Source organism: Amblyomma maculatum, chromosome 4, assembly GCF_055883805.1.
Source record: "Amblyomma maculatum isolate TAMU_Amacu chromosome 4, ASM5588380v1, whole genome shotgun sequence".
Lineage (NCBI taxonomy): Eukaryota > Metazoa > Arthropoda > Arachnida > Ixodida > Ixodidae > Amblyomma > Amblyomma maculatum.
In genome coordinates this window covers 37,720,234-37,734,788 of record NC_139347.1, presented here as the reverse complement: position 1 = coordinate 37,734,788, position 14,555 = coordinate 37,720,234, and the positions used below count along the sequence as shown (strand labels likewise).

Here is a 14,555-nt window from a genome sequence, read left to right as displayed (position 1 = left end):
ATGCATTTCGTGCCCGAGTCTCGGAATTTAATTCCATTATTTCATAGCTACCCTGCTCAATTGGAAGTGTCAGTTATACATGCATGCACAACGTGGACTAAGAGGAACTAAATAAATGGCACCATGCTATGCTGTCAAAATTCTTGCACTGGCATCAATAGAAAATTCTAGTACAGTAATATATCTGTCTCGTACACGAGCCCCTTCACGCTTGTGCCGAAATAGGTGTCGTTGAAAGTCATAGGGGAACGACTGGAAAAAAATATTTGAGTAGTGGTGTTTCGATGTTTTTAAACAGTTCTGGAATTATCGTTTATGGTCTTATCATTGCCCGGTAATATTAGACATATGGTTTAACAGTTTAGTAAAGCGGTAATTGGGCTAGTTGGTTTGCCATTGATTATGTCCCTTCTTCCTGCCTGTGTGTTTTCATGGTGCGCTACCTCATAATCAATTCAACAGTTCATCTGACTCGAATTCAACCAGTGCGCCATTTGAGGCGTTGTCCTGTGGGATCCGTAAATTTAAGTAAATCAACGTGAAATATGTAGGCGCGTAGCATACTCCGAAGAGCTGTTTTTCCGAATAGGTGCCACAGTTTTGTTTATTTGATTCATGCGACGTCACTGTTCCGGTCTGTCGAGCAAACATATGCATATGCGCCAGCAATCGTGCCCGAAGTCCTGTTCAAAGCCATATCTATTTTCTTTTCCCTAATGCTAGGACAATTTGAAAGATAACAGAGTGAAAGGCATGGAGTGGGCATGACGCGTGCTATATGAAAACAGCGCAGTTATGCTCCTAAGTCAGGAAGTTGTGAAACTAAATAGCCTCATTCGGATGGCTTTTATAGGAGCGATAAAGACATCCGCCCATACAACTTTACGGACGCCCGTATACGTCAGGCATGTCCGTGCACGCCTCACCCGAGACATGTCCAAGAGAGCGTGGTTTCTCACGCTTGGCGGAGTATGCGTACGTGTTACGAGAGGGTCCTTTCCGCGTTATAATTTCGCATGCCGGTGGTGGCAATAGCCGGAGGCGTCTCGTACCTGGCAAGGTATAGAAATCTCCACCGTGTTCTGCCTCTCACTCGATTACCACTGCTTTAAACCTGGACAGATAGCTAACAAAAGCAGGTAAACCCTTACTTTACGTCACGAATCCTCAAATCGCCTGCGGTGATCGCGAACCTAGAATGCAGTTCATTAGTATAACAGGGTGCAGTCGATAACGTAATGCCAAAAGCAAAAAAAAAATCACAGACGTACACACACGCACACATGCGAGCGCACAATGTGACGTTATTCTCATCGTGCGCAGACTTTGTGTCAATTCATATATACATACACATGCATCAATATAAGACAAGGAATAAAGTTGAACTAGGTCGAGCGTGATTTGGCCACATTGATGAAGGTTGCCTGCGCAAGTTCTACTGAAAGTTACGCAACAGATGACGCTGATAGTTGCAATCATCTGGAATTGCAATTACCTTGTTTCCAAAAGCGTCGAGAGCGACAGACCTACGCGTCTCAGCGCAACACCGATTTTCTAGTCAGCGCAGGTCTTTCCCTTAGGAAGCTAATCTTGAAAACGCAGGTGTGTTTTCCCCGCACGTAGGACGGCAGTGGACGTAGCTGCGCTGGCGGTGAACATGCAAATGGTGTACTTACTGCCGTCGCTGGTGTGAAAGCGGTCAGATCGATAGGAATTCTCGAACAAGGAAAAAGTAATAGAATACGCTATCGGATTTAAACGGGTCATGTCTTCAACTAAAATCAGCCAACTGTCGGAGGCGCACACACGACACGACTGGCTCAGCGGCAGCTCCGCTACGATGCGGCGCAAGGACGTTTACGAAGCGTAGCCTGCACTGCGCCCCCGCTGAGCTCTATCTCATTGAAGCTCTTCAGGGATGGTAAAGCTGCCGGGCAGATATAAATGAAGGCCCTCTGTACTATAGTTGCTTCGAAGCGTACCTTCAACAGGAATCAGAAGGTAATCAATAAGATGTCTCTAGTATCGAAGCAAAATAGAAATAGTATATAGAAAAGCAGGGAGGTTGCGATGCCCAGTATAGGTGCCCTACAAGTGGGGAGGAGAACAAAGGGAGAAAAAGGAAAGAAAGAGCGCCAAGGTAAGAAGTATGTCGCATGTCCAGCTCAGCACCTACCTGGTGCCTCCCCCCAATTCGTCCCTGTTTTACGACCGGGAAGTTCAGAATACTGCTGTTGCTTTCTCAAATGGCTTACCACTCGTTTATCAGATTGTTTGTTCGAATGTGAGCAGTTTCCACCACTCCATGCCTTACTTTTCCAGAGTGCTGGTCTCGTTATTCCATCGCGAGGGTAGTTGTAGTTCATTCAAATCCATAAAGAGTGAAAGGAGAAGTTGCCGGTCTCAGATGTCTTAAGCACCTGAGCTGAGGTCGACGAAAATGAAGATTGTAGGGAGATGATAACGAGATGAAGTACACGAGGGCGCGATTTTGTCAAAGTACAGAGGATGAGTCATGTATAGCACGTGCACTAGCGTTACGCAAAAGTGTAGAGCCCACGCGAATCGACAAAACCGACGCCAGTCTTTTCTGACGGTGCAGCGGCTGTTTTCAAGATCAGCATAGGATATCTGCCATGATATGCTTTCCTGCTTGGCAAAGTTCTTTTGCTGGATCGCATTTTTTTACAGGAAAACGAGAATTGTCGCCGAACGCGTGGTCTCTTTTGCGCAGCAATGTACGCACTATCCACAAGTTTACAAAAATTAGCTGTGGTTTAACTACGGTTAAGCCTAAAGGCGTAGCTAAAAAGCTACGGCTCCCTGGGTATACGCTCAGGTTCAGTTATAGTGGAGCCCACAGATTAGGCAATGGCTTAAACTTCATTTATCCCAGTGAAGACGCTTCGATGATCAGTAAAATAGTGAGACTTGGTTTCCACAGTACTTCGCTGTAGTACCAAATTCAGGCTACTTCCTCACTGCGTTGTAGTGGCTGGCTGCTGTCTGCTAAACTCCAGCTGAAACCACTGTGCAGCACCCTCGGTGAATGCAGCATCAAGCTAGGGGGCTTTATTAAAATCCTCAGCAAGGAGAACCAGCTCCCAGTCGGCACGGCTAGTCAACCCGTTATCCACTACGGCTAGGGCAGTCTCGGCACTCGCAGCAGTGGCTTTTCCTTCTTCTTCTTAGACCGCCGTTTTTCGTAAGGCTTCATTTCGACGACGTAACTTGGCTGCTCTACCAGCCTCCTGCCCCATCCTCGTACTGCCAGCGTCTCTGCTAGCTGTCTACCCATATATTATATACCTCCTTGCATCACGTGATTCAGCCACGCCGACGGCACGAAATCCTGGCCCAGCTCTCGGTCTATATACCACGTGACAGTTGCTAGGCAACGCGGTGCCACGTTGCCACGCCGACGGCATGAACTCCTGGCCCAGCTCTCGGTCTATACCACGTGACAGTTGCGAGGCAACGCGGTGCCACGGTGCCACGCCGACGGCTTGTAAACCTAGTGCAGTGTAGCTTTCGCTACAAAAGGAAACAAGTATGCGCCGCTCTCACGAGACTGTCCAAGCACTATGCCAGATGGTACTGCACATACCCAATAAAAATATACTGTATACATGGTGGCGCTAAAGTACATCAAGTTTCAGCGTCTTCAGACGAACACGCTTGAGAAATTGTCAACGTGTGCGAGCGACCTTGCAGAGAAACCGAAGGAAGAGAGAGAGAAAGGAGAATTGATGGTGCAGCGCTGCATCCATTTTTCCTTCTATCCACAACCAACTCTCCATTTGTCTCGAGTTATTTTGCAGTAGCATTTTAGGGGCAGAACGCAGCACATATGCTTTAAGATTGTTTTTAGATCCGAGTGCGCGCTGGTTTATAGTCGTAAACACACGCCAACATGTAGGCAATGTTCAAACAGGATAAGATTCCTATCTTACACAACCTTGAAATATCTGCCACTATGTCCGAGAGCCGCGATGCCGATGTACAGCAAAGCTATGCTGAGCCCAAGAAGCTGTTTGAAAAATGGCGCAAGTATAACGGAGAACAGGCTTGGTGAGGAGCGCCAGAAAGGCAGGAGGGATGAGCAGATTAGGAAGTTTGAGATAAATTAGCCGCAGCTGAAACAAAACAAGGTTAATTGAAAGAGCGTAGAAAAGGCATCGGTCTTGCAGTGGGATGGTGATGATGAAGCAGTTACCGCTGCTGCTTAACGTGACAGCACGTCTCCAATGCCCCATGCGGAGATGACTCCGACCAGCAACGTCTGCTGCGGTCGCATTTGGCGCCTGGGCACTTGCATGTACAGGGTCATCCACTTCTAGCTATAACACTGTCACTGCTTTCAAAGCAACATTGCGTCCGACGCAGGCACATATTGATGCAAATCGATGTAAGCACACAGGGACCCGGACATGCTGCTTCATATGGCCTTCCACTTTGCTTTATTGCTTGGCCTGGCCGGACACAATGACGCTTTGAAAGCAGTGAGCGTGTTACAGCTAGAAGTAGGCGAGGCTGTACATGGGCGACCGCGGCAAGCGTCAGCGCTTGCGTTTACACCATTCTAGATATCTGATTTCATATAGTGCTCAGCTAGCGCACAAGGAGGACACACACTGCGGGTAGGCGGACAGGACAAACGCTAGTGTCCTGTCCGCCTACCCGCAGTGTGTGTCCTCCTTGAGCGCTAGCACCATGCCTGAATTAGTTCACCAACTAGTCCAGTTAAGAGCATTGGCATTCATATAGTGCACATAAGCACGATATCTACAGAGTGTTAGTTGCAGTGTGCCCGCGTGCACGTCGACGCTGTAGATAACGGGCAGTATATCTTCTGAGGACATTGCCTTGCTAAGCAACTCGGGGGATGAACTGCAAATAATTATTGATGACCTAGACAGGAAAAGTATAAAGGTAGGCTTGAAAATCAATATGCAGAAGACTAAGGTAATGTTCAACAGTCTCGGGAAGGAACAGCAGTTTACATTAGATAGCGAAATACTGGACGTAGTAGGCGAATATGTCTACTTAGGACAGGTAGTAACCGCAGATCCGGACCATGAAAAGGAAATAACAAGAAGAATAAGATTGGGATGGAGCGCATTTGGCAAGCACTCGCAGATTATGACTAGCAGCTTACCGGTATCCCTCAAGAGGAAAGTATACAACAGTTGCATCTTGCCTGTACTCACCTATGGGGCTGAAACGTGGAGGCTAACCAAGAGAGTTCTACTTAAGTTGAGGACAACCCTGAGGGCTATGGAACGAAAAATGGTAAGGGTAACATTAAGAGATAGAAAGCGTGCAGAGTGGGTCAGAGAAATAACTCAAGTTACCGACTCTTATATCAACAGCGTTATCACTATCACTCGGAATTCTGTTCAGCAGCGCTAAACCGCTCCATTTTTTGCCTTACGGACTACCGAAATGAGATCAACTTCTCAAATTCCCAGCATCGAAACCGCACGAACGAGCCTTACAGGCTCTGGATCTCACCAAATCATTTGACAATATTCTGCATGACTCGATACTTTACGCCCTTTCTTGCTAAGGAGCAGGAGAACGGATCCACTCATACATCACAATCTTCTCCGGGACCCCACCACCAATTGTCAAACTAGGACCTCTCGAATCCACCACCTTCTTTCCCTCTTAGTAATCGCAGGACCCCTTAGGCATGTCCGCTTTCTCCCATTTTTTAATATAACCCTCCTCCCCATGGCCTGCAAACTAACCCAAATCCCAGACCTCTTCTATTCTTTATCTGGAGCCGACATTACTCTGTGGACGACTACGGAAAATGTAAGAAACATCGGAGGACAGCCTTCAAGCAGCAGCGTTGTGGTGGCAACGCACGCGGTGTCCATCAGCATAGTGTGCTCCCTTGCCAAATCTGAACTCCTGTTGATCCACCCAAACCTGCGCTTTACCAAGGAATAACACCCCTTCATGCACACCATCATCATTGTACTCCAACTGGTGCCTTGCACAGGAATTCACTATAACCTGAATGGTCCATTCCTCCCTCCCCCTTTCCGTATCTCTACCTCACAAAGGCAGAAACGAAGAATGTGGAATGGCAAGCAAGAATGCGAATTTGGCAAGCACTCGCAGATTATGACTAGCAGCTTACCGGTATCCCTCAAGAGGAAAGTATACAACAGTTGCATATTGCCTGTACTCACCTATGGGGCTGAAACGTGGAGGCTAACCAAGAGAGTTCTACTTAAGTTGAGGACAACCCAGAGGGCTATGGAACGAAAAATGGTAGGGGTAACATTAAGAGATAGAAAGCGTGCAGAGTGGGTCAGAGAAATAACTCAAGTTACCGACATTCTAGTAGAAATTAAGAAGAAGAAATGGACATGGGCAGGACATGTAGTGCGAAGAGAGGATAACCGATGGTCGCTGAGGGTAACAAAGTGGATTCCAAGGGAAGGAAAGCGTAGCAGGGTGCGGCAGAAAGTTAGGTGGGCGGATGAGATTAAGAAGTTCGCAGGGGTCAAGTGGATGCAGCTAGCACAGAACCGGGTTAAGTGGAGAAATATGGGAGAGGCCTTCGCCCTGCAGTGGGTATAATCAGGCTGATGATGATGGTGATGATGATGATGATGATATCGTCTGAGGACATTTTAAGCACACTGGAAGCAGCATGGCGTTCAACGCGTTTCAAATGACAGCAGTATCGGATGAAGGAAACTTCCTGGTCAGTCTCTTTGACAGTATCAGTTTCGAAACTATAATACTCGGAACTTAGAAGACGAACACACTCGTCGGGAAGTCGAGACTCACTACTCAAATTAAAAACAGTGTTCAGAAATAACAGTTCATAGCTGGATTCTCAAGGCACCTCCTTCTGTCCAGCTTCCCAAAGTAGCCACATTGAATATATAGCCTGATTTCGAGGCGTTGAATTCTGCATCTGGTAAGGTCAGACAAAACAAGGGGTGAGCAGAATGTGCCAGGCACCAAACTCGAGTTAATTACATCCTAGTCGAAATTAAGATAAATAAATGGGCATGGGCGCGACACATAATACCAAGGAAACCGATTGGCCCATAACTCAGTAGAAGAATAGATGCCGAAAAAGTTTATCGCAGCAAGAAGACGATAGAGATTCAGGGGAGGGAATGAGATTAGGAAGTTGCAGGGGATACGGGAACCGCGGCTGGCAGTGCACAAGATTTATGGGAGGAATAAGGGGAAGCATCTTGTCTCACTGAGGGCGTACAATTAGGCTGCCGATTCCTGTGATCAAAGGGCTCTTATACAGGTCTGTGCCAGAGGTGACGTCAAAGGCACAAAAGATATGCTACTGGCGTAGCCCTGTCTACTCCTCGACTGCATGCAAGGTCGCATACAGCACGCGAGGGGAACCAGGTGGACCGCTACAAATCGCAATTTCTGCTCTTCCTTCGCGATAAAGCTTGACATTAAAAGCAATTTCCATGTCTACACATAGGAAGCTTCATGCAAACTGGTCGCGGACTAATCAGAGTCCAGAATCCATCGGTTTGGTTTCTGGTGTCAGAGCACCAGAAACCAGTCTTGCGGGAATGGCACCAGTCCCGCAAGAGCAGCGTGTCAGTCGACTCGTCAGCCGTTTGCGCTTCGCGTCTAGACCGGAAATTGGCGCATCTATTGTAACTTAATTGTAACAAAACGTACCCCTTCCACTATTCGATTCACGCTCCACTGAGAAGACCGGTCCCGCTGTGTAAAGATGCACGTATCAGCGGTTTCGTATTTTTTCCCTAGTTCTGCACTACGAGCATGCGACAGCATACACATGACGCACGTTTCGTTTTTACGTTAACGTCGCTCCAACGTCATCCTAAGTGCTGCTCTTCAATTACTTTCTTTTCAGTCAGAAGTGCACAAACAACCCGTACGTCAATCGTCATTTTTCCTTGTCTACTGAGCGATAAACCCGAGATACGACAGCAGCTTAATAAGCGTACAGCATATATGTACCTGAATTGGGGTGCTCCGCAGCTAGCTAAAGAACCTAAAGCGATCGATCAACGAATGCTACATGCTGGGAGCGCCGTCCGCCAGCTGCCTCATCTCAGGCGCTAACCTTTTAAGCGCCTGTTCTACGCTCGAAATGTGAGGCAGCTCTAAGATAAGCTATATATAAGCTTCTGAACACCCCGTTGTTTTTATTATTGGAACACACAACAATGGAAAGCATTGCAAGAGACAAAACAGATGAATGAGCAAATACGCCCGTGAACACTGAAAAATGTCTTAAAGCACAAAAAAGACGCGGAACACAGATAGACAATGGACAGGTATTCCCTTCCTGCCCATTGTCAGTATCTGTGTGGTCGATCCTTTGTACTGCAAAAACTTTTCCTCTTTAACAATGAACCAACTAGTCAATCAAATGGTAAAAATTTAACGCTGGGACGGTCGAAGGGATGGTGGCAAGATGTGCAGAATTAGACAATAATATATATTTACCCCATATGGCGCAATATATATATATATATATATATATATATATATATATATATATATATATATATATATATATATATATATATATATATATATATATATATATATATATATATATATATATATATATATATATATATATATTGCTCCATATATGGTAAATATAATGTCTAATACTATTGTGTTGTGTCGTGTTAAGGTTTTTGGCACATACGCAACTAAGGCTATTATGCGCCAAGAACAGGGTGGTTTGTTCATACTTTCTAAAAAGGACTAATCTACTTCTTTTTCTCAAGTTTTTATAGCTTGTTAAGGAGCATTGCTTCTTTTAAGAATCCAAAAATGTTAGGAATATCAACTAGTGCATCGTCTACTAAAAGCAGGCTGGGATGGAAAGGGATCTGTTCATTGCAAAACCTTGCAAAATATTTTTTTTCTTATTTTCTCTAGTTTAGTGCATGACAGCAAAATGTGATTTATTGTTAGTTCATCTCTACACCTTTCACATAGAAGTTTGTGTTCTTTTTTAGGATGAAGCTATGGTATTAGGTGCGTGTGTCCGATGCGCAGGCGACATAGAATGACTTCAACAAAGCGTTTCGGATGGCTGCACGATGTCCATTCTTAGACGACTAGTTTGACATAGTGTAATTTATTGTTTGCTTCATTTTTTCATGAAGCCTGCCATTTTTCTCTCAGTTTTTCCTTAATAAGTTTCATTACATCTCTAAGTGGTATGTTTACGAGTTTTATTTCAGCGTTACGGGCTGCTGCCGCACATGTGTCAGCTCTCTCGCTGCCGCGGATTTCAACATGGCTTGGCACCCAGCAAAATTTTATTGACTGCCCCTTTGTTTCTGCATCTACTACATTGTGTATTATGTCTCCAATTAAAGGTTCCGTAGCATTTCTGTGATGCAGTGCTGTGATTACGCTCAAGGAATCTGTAAAAATGATGCTTTTTCCAATGCTTTTCTTTAACGCTTCTATCTACAGCCATGAAAATCGCATGGCATTCAGCTCTAAAAACCGATGAACACTTGGGTAACCGTACTATTCTCTCCCATTTCTCTTGTATTACAGCACATCCAGTGTAAAGTGCTGTCTTTGAACCATCTGTATAGAATGCTGTATAATCTTTGTATTTTTCCTTTAATGTCAAGAACTCTTATACTATGTGTTCATGCGGTGTTTGTTTCTTATGAAAGTGGGTTAAGGTACTGCATATATAGGTATATATATATATATATATATATATATATATATATATATATTTTTTTTTTTTTTTTTGCGTCCGTGCGTGCGTGTGTCAGTGGCGTAGCCAGAAATTGTTTTCGAGGGGGGCTGACATTGATGCTCAGCCTCCTCCGTATCGAGATACCTATCACCATCCTCTAACCTCTCAACTGCGCTATAAATTCTGCATGCCAGGATGCAAAGATTGTGCAGAAGAATAGTACCGTCCGGGGCTTTCGTTCATTGAGTATCCCGCGCATGTATTGTTTCAGACGAAACTTAATTTAAATGCAGAAGTGAAAACTGATCATAGCCAGTTTTCCAGCCATGCAGTTAACATTAGTTCGAATACGTAATCTTCCTAACGGACCCGCAGGTAAAATGGTTGCCTGCACTCTTTCCAGTATGCTTATAACTTTGATTATAATGCAGCATCTGCACTCTAACCAACTGAAGTGTTACGAACAGACCACTTGCTCTCAGCAGACCAATGCTCTCAGCAGACCAATGCTCTCAGCAGACCACTTCGACAGACTTTTCACCGGAACATACATAGCGGCTAAAAACACCGAGATTCAGTGCAAACAAGAGACCCGAGAGGGAGAAGAAGACAGCGCGGCGTCAGAAGATCGAGTTTGGCCTGCGGAGGCTGCGCATGTGGCGTCACGCTCCCTCCTAGCTTGTTTTTTTTTTTTTTTCTCCACGCATTCCACCTTTGCGTGTTTTGTCAGCCTGTCTGATAGTATGGCTTCTTCTCCTTTGTATCCGATGAACGATTTCAAAAAACTAAATGCACCTTTCGCTTTTTTTTTTCCCGCCGAAATCTCTTTTTGAGCGCGAAAAAGACATACTGGAGACAAAGTGCAGGTTGATTTCCGGCTCGGGTTGTTTTGGTCTGCGTTGTATGACAGTACGCAAAAATTTCGTGGGGGGCTGAGGCCCCATAAGCCCTACTCCTGGCTACGCCTCTGGTGTGTGTGTGTGTGTGTGTGTGTTTAGCCAAGGTTTATAAAAAAGCGCGTCCGCAGTGGAACCAGCTGTTCAGAGTCACCTATGCTAATCTGCAGTACTTTTCCGCGCTCACCGAGGTTAATGATTACTAAAGAATAATTAGCTATTTTTTATTTATTTCCATGAGAGAAAAGGTGTCAATGCAAAAGTTGTAGATCTTTTCGATAAACGGCTAGCTACGTTAATTGTTTGAAGCACGCTATTACGCCGCTCTATCTATATAAGCCTTCAAAAATGCTGTCACATCACCAGCTGTTATTTTAAATCATTCGCCAAGTGCTTACAACCAGCCTCACCAAAAGCGGATTTTGTTATTTCGGACGCGTCTCTGGGCTTTGTAGTGGCTCCGCAATCACGGAGAAGTGGGTGAGCCACTCGGAGGTGGCTCAGCTACAGAGCCAGTAGCAGGCCCGTGCGTTTTCTTTTCTTCCTTCCTACAGCCACAATAACAACAACAGCAACAGAGAAGGTGGCTGAGCTACAGAGCCAGTAGCAGGCCCGTGCATTTCCTTTTCCTTCTTTCCTACAGCCGAAACAACAACAACTCTTATATCAACAGCGTTATCGCTATCACTCGGAATTCTGTTCAGCAGCGCTAAACCCCTCTATTTTTTTGCCTTACGGACTACCGAAATGAGATCAACTTCTCAAATCCCCAGAATCAAAACCGCACGAGCGAGCCTTACAGGCCCTGGATCTCACCAAATCATTTGACAATATTCTGCATGACTCGATACTTTACGCCCTTTTTTGCTAAGGAGCAGGAGAATGAATCCACTCATACATCACAACCTTCTCCGGGACCCCACCACCAATTGTCAAACTAGGACCTCTCGAATCCACCACCTTCTTTCCCTCTTAGTAATCTCAGGACCCCTTAGGGATGTCCGCTTTCTCCCATTTTTTAATATAACCCTCCTTCCCATGACCTGCAAACTAACCCTCTTCTATTCTTTATCTGGCGCCGACATTACTCTGTGGACGACTACGGAAAATGTAAGAAACATCGGAGGACAGCCTTCAAGCAGCAGCGTTGTGGTGGCAACGCACGCAGTGTCCATCGGCTTAGTGTGCTCCCTTGCCAAATCTGAACTCCTGTTGATCCACCCAAACCTGCGCCTTACCAAGGAATAACACCCCTGCATGCACACCATCATCATTGTACTCCAACTGGCGCCTTGCGCAGGAATTCACTATAACCTGAATGGTCCATTCCCCCCTCCCCCTACCCGTATCTCTACCTCACAAAGGCACAAACGAAGAATGTGGACGCTTTCATCCGTTAAGCGTACAAAAAGCCCTTCACCTCAAAAAACATGCTCTTACCACACGCCTCCTAAACATGGGACCTCACAATAGAGTCCACGAACTAGTGGAAGCTCATCGTACGGCTCAGATCAAGGCTTTCCTCCACAGAGTCGGGGAGATTCATTCTCAACGAATTCAAACTCCAACCAACCGGTCCCCACTCCGATAACAGCCACCTAGTCCTACAACACATCCGGGATAACCTTATCGTACCATTGCATACCAGTTACCTAAGAATGTGCGTCCTGCTCACCACAAGGCACGACAAGAAGATCGAGCTAAGACGTTGCACAAAGCCTGCGCAAATGTCATCGAAGTGACCTACGTAGACGCGGCTGAATACAGTCACCCCGTGGCATATGCCTCTAGTGTACTCCGATGTGATTTCAAGCACACAGTTTCTGCCTTTGTCAAAGAAAAAAAAAAAAAAAACGTCGACAGAGGCCGCAGCCATAGCGCTAGACATCTATGTTTCCACTGCCGCACTCATCTTTATTGATTCTAAAACGGTCGCCCAAATTTTCGCAGGAGGGCAGAAACATTCAGCCACCCAACAAATCCCAACCTCAAACTCCACAGCCTTCTGACCGATTCACATCCGCTGCATGTCAGGATGCATGCCAACCCCAATAACGAGACAACCACTGAACTGCTCGAGAGCACATCAACCGAGCGGGGCATATCGAAGACTGGGGAAGCACGTGGAACAAATTACTCATTATAACTCTTCACCCATCGAGAATCACGACTCTTTTATTCTTCACTTCACACCTCTATCTCAAAGCCCCACCTACAAGCCAAAATTTCCCCTCCCCGGCTTGGATGGCCTTGGATGACCTGGGCCGTTGCGACTCACGTGCTCTATATATGCGGAGCACCGAAAGCCACCTTCGACAACATTATGTTTACACGCAAAAACTTCTAGCCACCGCCCCACTGTGGCCTCACTGATCAAGGGGGTTAGGAGATCGCGGTTCTAGCTCGGGCCCGGCCTCGCAGCAAAGGCTGGTCGACTGGGCTGAGGCGGTCGCTGCTAGGCACGGCCTTACGGATACCACCCGCGATCAGGAACCTTCCCAATCCTTGTAATATACCTTGCTACCACCCAACAAATGTTTTTGCCACCATCGCCACTTCTAAACACCTCCCTCCCCCCTCTCATTTTTATTTGCAGGGAATCCCTGGCCGTCACGTTAGCCGTTTACAGAAGCACACGAACGTGTCGCGGTGGTGTATGTGGTTATGGCGCTTGGCTGCTGGACCCATAGGCGCGGGATCTAATCCCGGCTGCAGCGGTCATTTTTCGATGGAAACGAAAAGAAAGGCATCCGTGTACTGTGAGATGTCAGTGCACGTTAAAGACCCTCAGATGGTAGACATTTCCGGAGCTCTCCACTACAGTGTCTCTCATAATCTGAGTCGCTTTGGGACGTTGCACCCTATAAACCGAGCCAAATTCTACAAACATGCCCCGTCAGAAACGAGATGCACGGGAGCTGTTTAAGCATGGAGTAGGTGTTAATTGTAGCGCATTCCGTGAAGACGACGACTGAATGCAGATCAGGCCGTGCGATGTCAGGGGCTGACAACTATCACATTCACCCCGCCGTGGTGGTGCAGTGGTTACGGCGCTCGACTACTGTTCCCAAGGGTGCGGGATCGAATCCCGGCCTCGGCGGCCGCTTTTCGGTGCAGGCGAAAAGCAAGGCATCCGTGCGCTGTGCAATGTCAGTGCACGTTAAAGAACCCCAGGTGTTCGAAATTTCCGGAGTCCTCTACTACGGCGTCTCTTATAGCCTGAGTCGCTTTGGGACGTTGAACCTTACAAAACAAACAGACAACATTCGGTGAACGCACCTTTTTGTGGCAAGAAAACAAGCATTGAAAGCTACTTACGAGCTTGACGCAGGTTCCCGCGGCGCGCCGAAACGCGACCAGGAGCACCCGGGCGCAGCGTTTTCCGTCCGCCACCGAACTGCGGCGTGTGTATATTGAGCCAGGACGCCAGCGGCACGCCGGCAGCTGCGCAGCAGTCGCAGCTGTTTCAACACATGTTCAAACAAATTACGGCTCCCTCGCGTGTCGTTCCTCGCTCCTCAGCAGCTTTCGCAACGGGAAACAGAAGCAAAATAAGAATCTCCACATGCAAGGCAAGGTGCGACAAATACGAAGAGCAAATAAACACCTGTAGCGTATATATATATATAAGATCGCGGGTTTGAATCCAAGAGCAGCGGTCACATCCCGGCGAAGACAAAATGCAGAACCGACTTCAGGTTGCGTGACGTCACATCCTTGACGCCACCTTGGTGAAGTGGGACGAAATCGCAAAAAAGGCCTTCATGAGGTGGAGCAGTGCTTCAGCAAGCAGATGTCATCCATGTTCTGTGCATTTTCCCTTGAACGCCAACTTTTCCACCTTGGCATCATCGAGCACTATATACACGGGGGCCACCAAAAAAAAAAAAAAAGATGTAGAGCGAACCGGATCCTTATAGTGAGCCTGAAGTCAGAGACTT

General features: G+C 46.6%; 1 protein-coding gene across 1 annotated transcript in view; it reads right to left on the bottom strand.

The window, feature by feature from the left end:
- LOC146190744 (scavenger receptor class B member 1-like) overlaps positions 1–13,953 on the bottom strand; it is a 61,080-nt gene extending 47,127 nt beyond the window's left edge. The window contains exon 1 of the mRNA XM_084601123.1: positions 13,933–13,953. The gene's annotated coding sequence lies outside the window, so the exon portion shown is untranslated. The remainder of the gene's footprint in view (positions 1–13,932) is intronic.
- Positions 13,954–14,555: the final 602 nt, after the last annotated feature.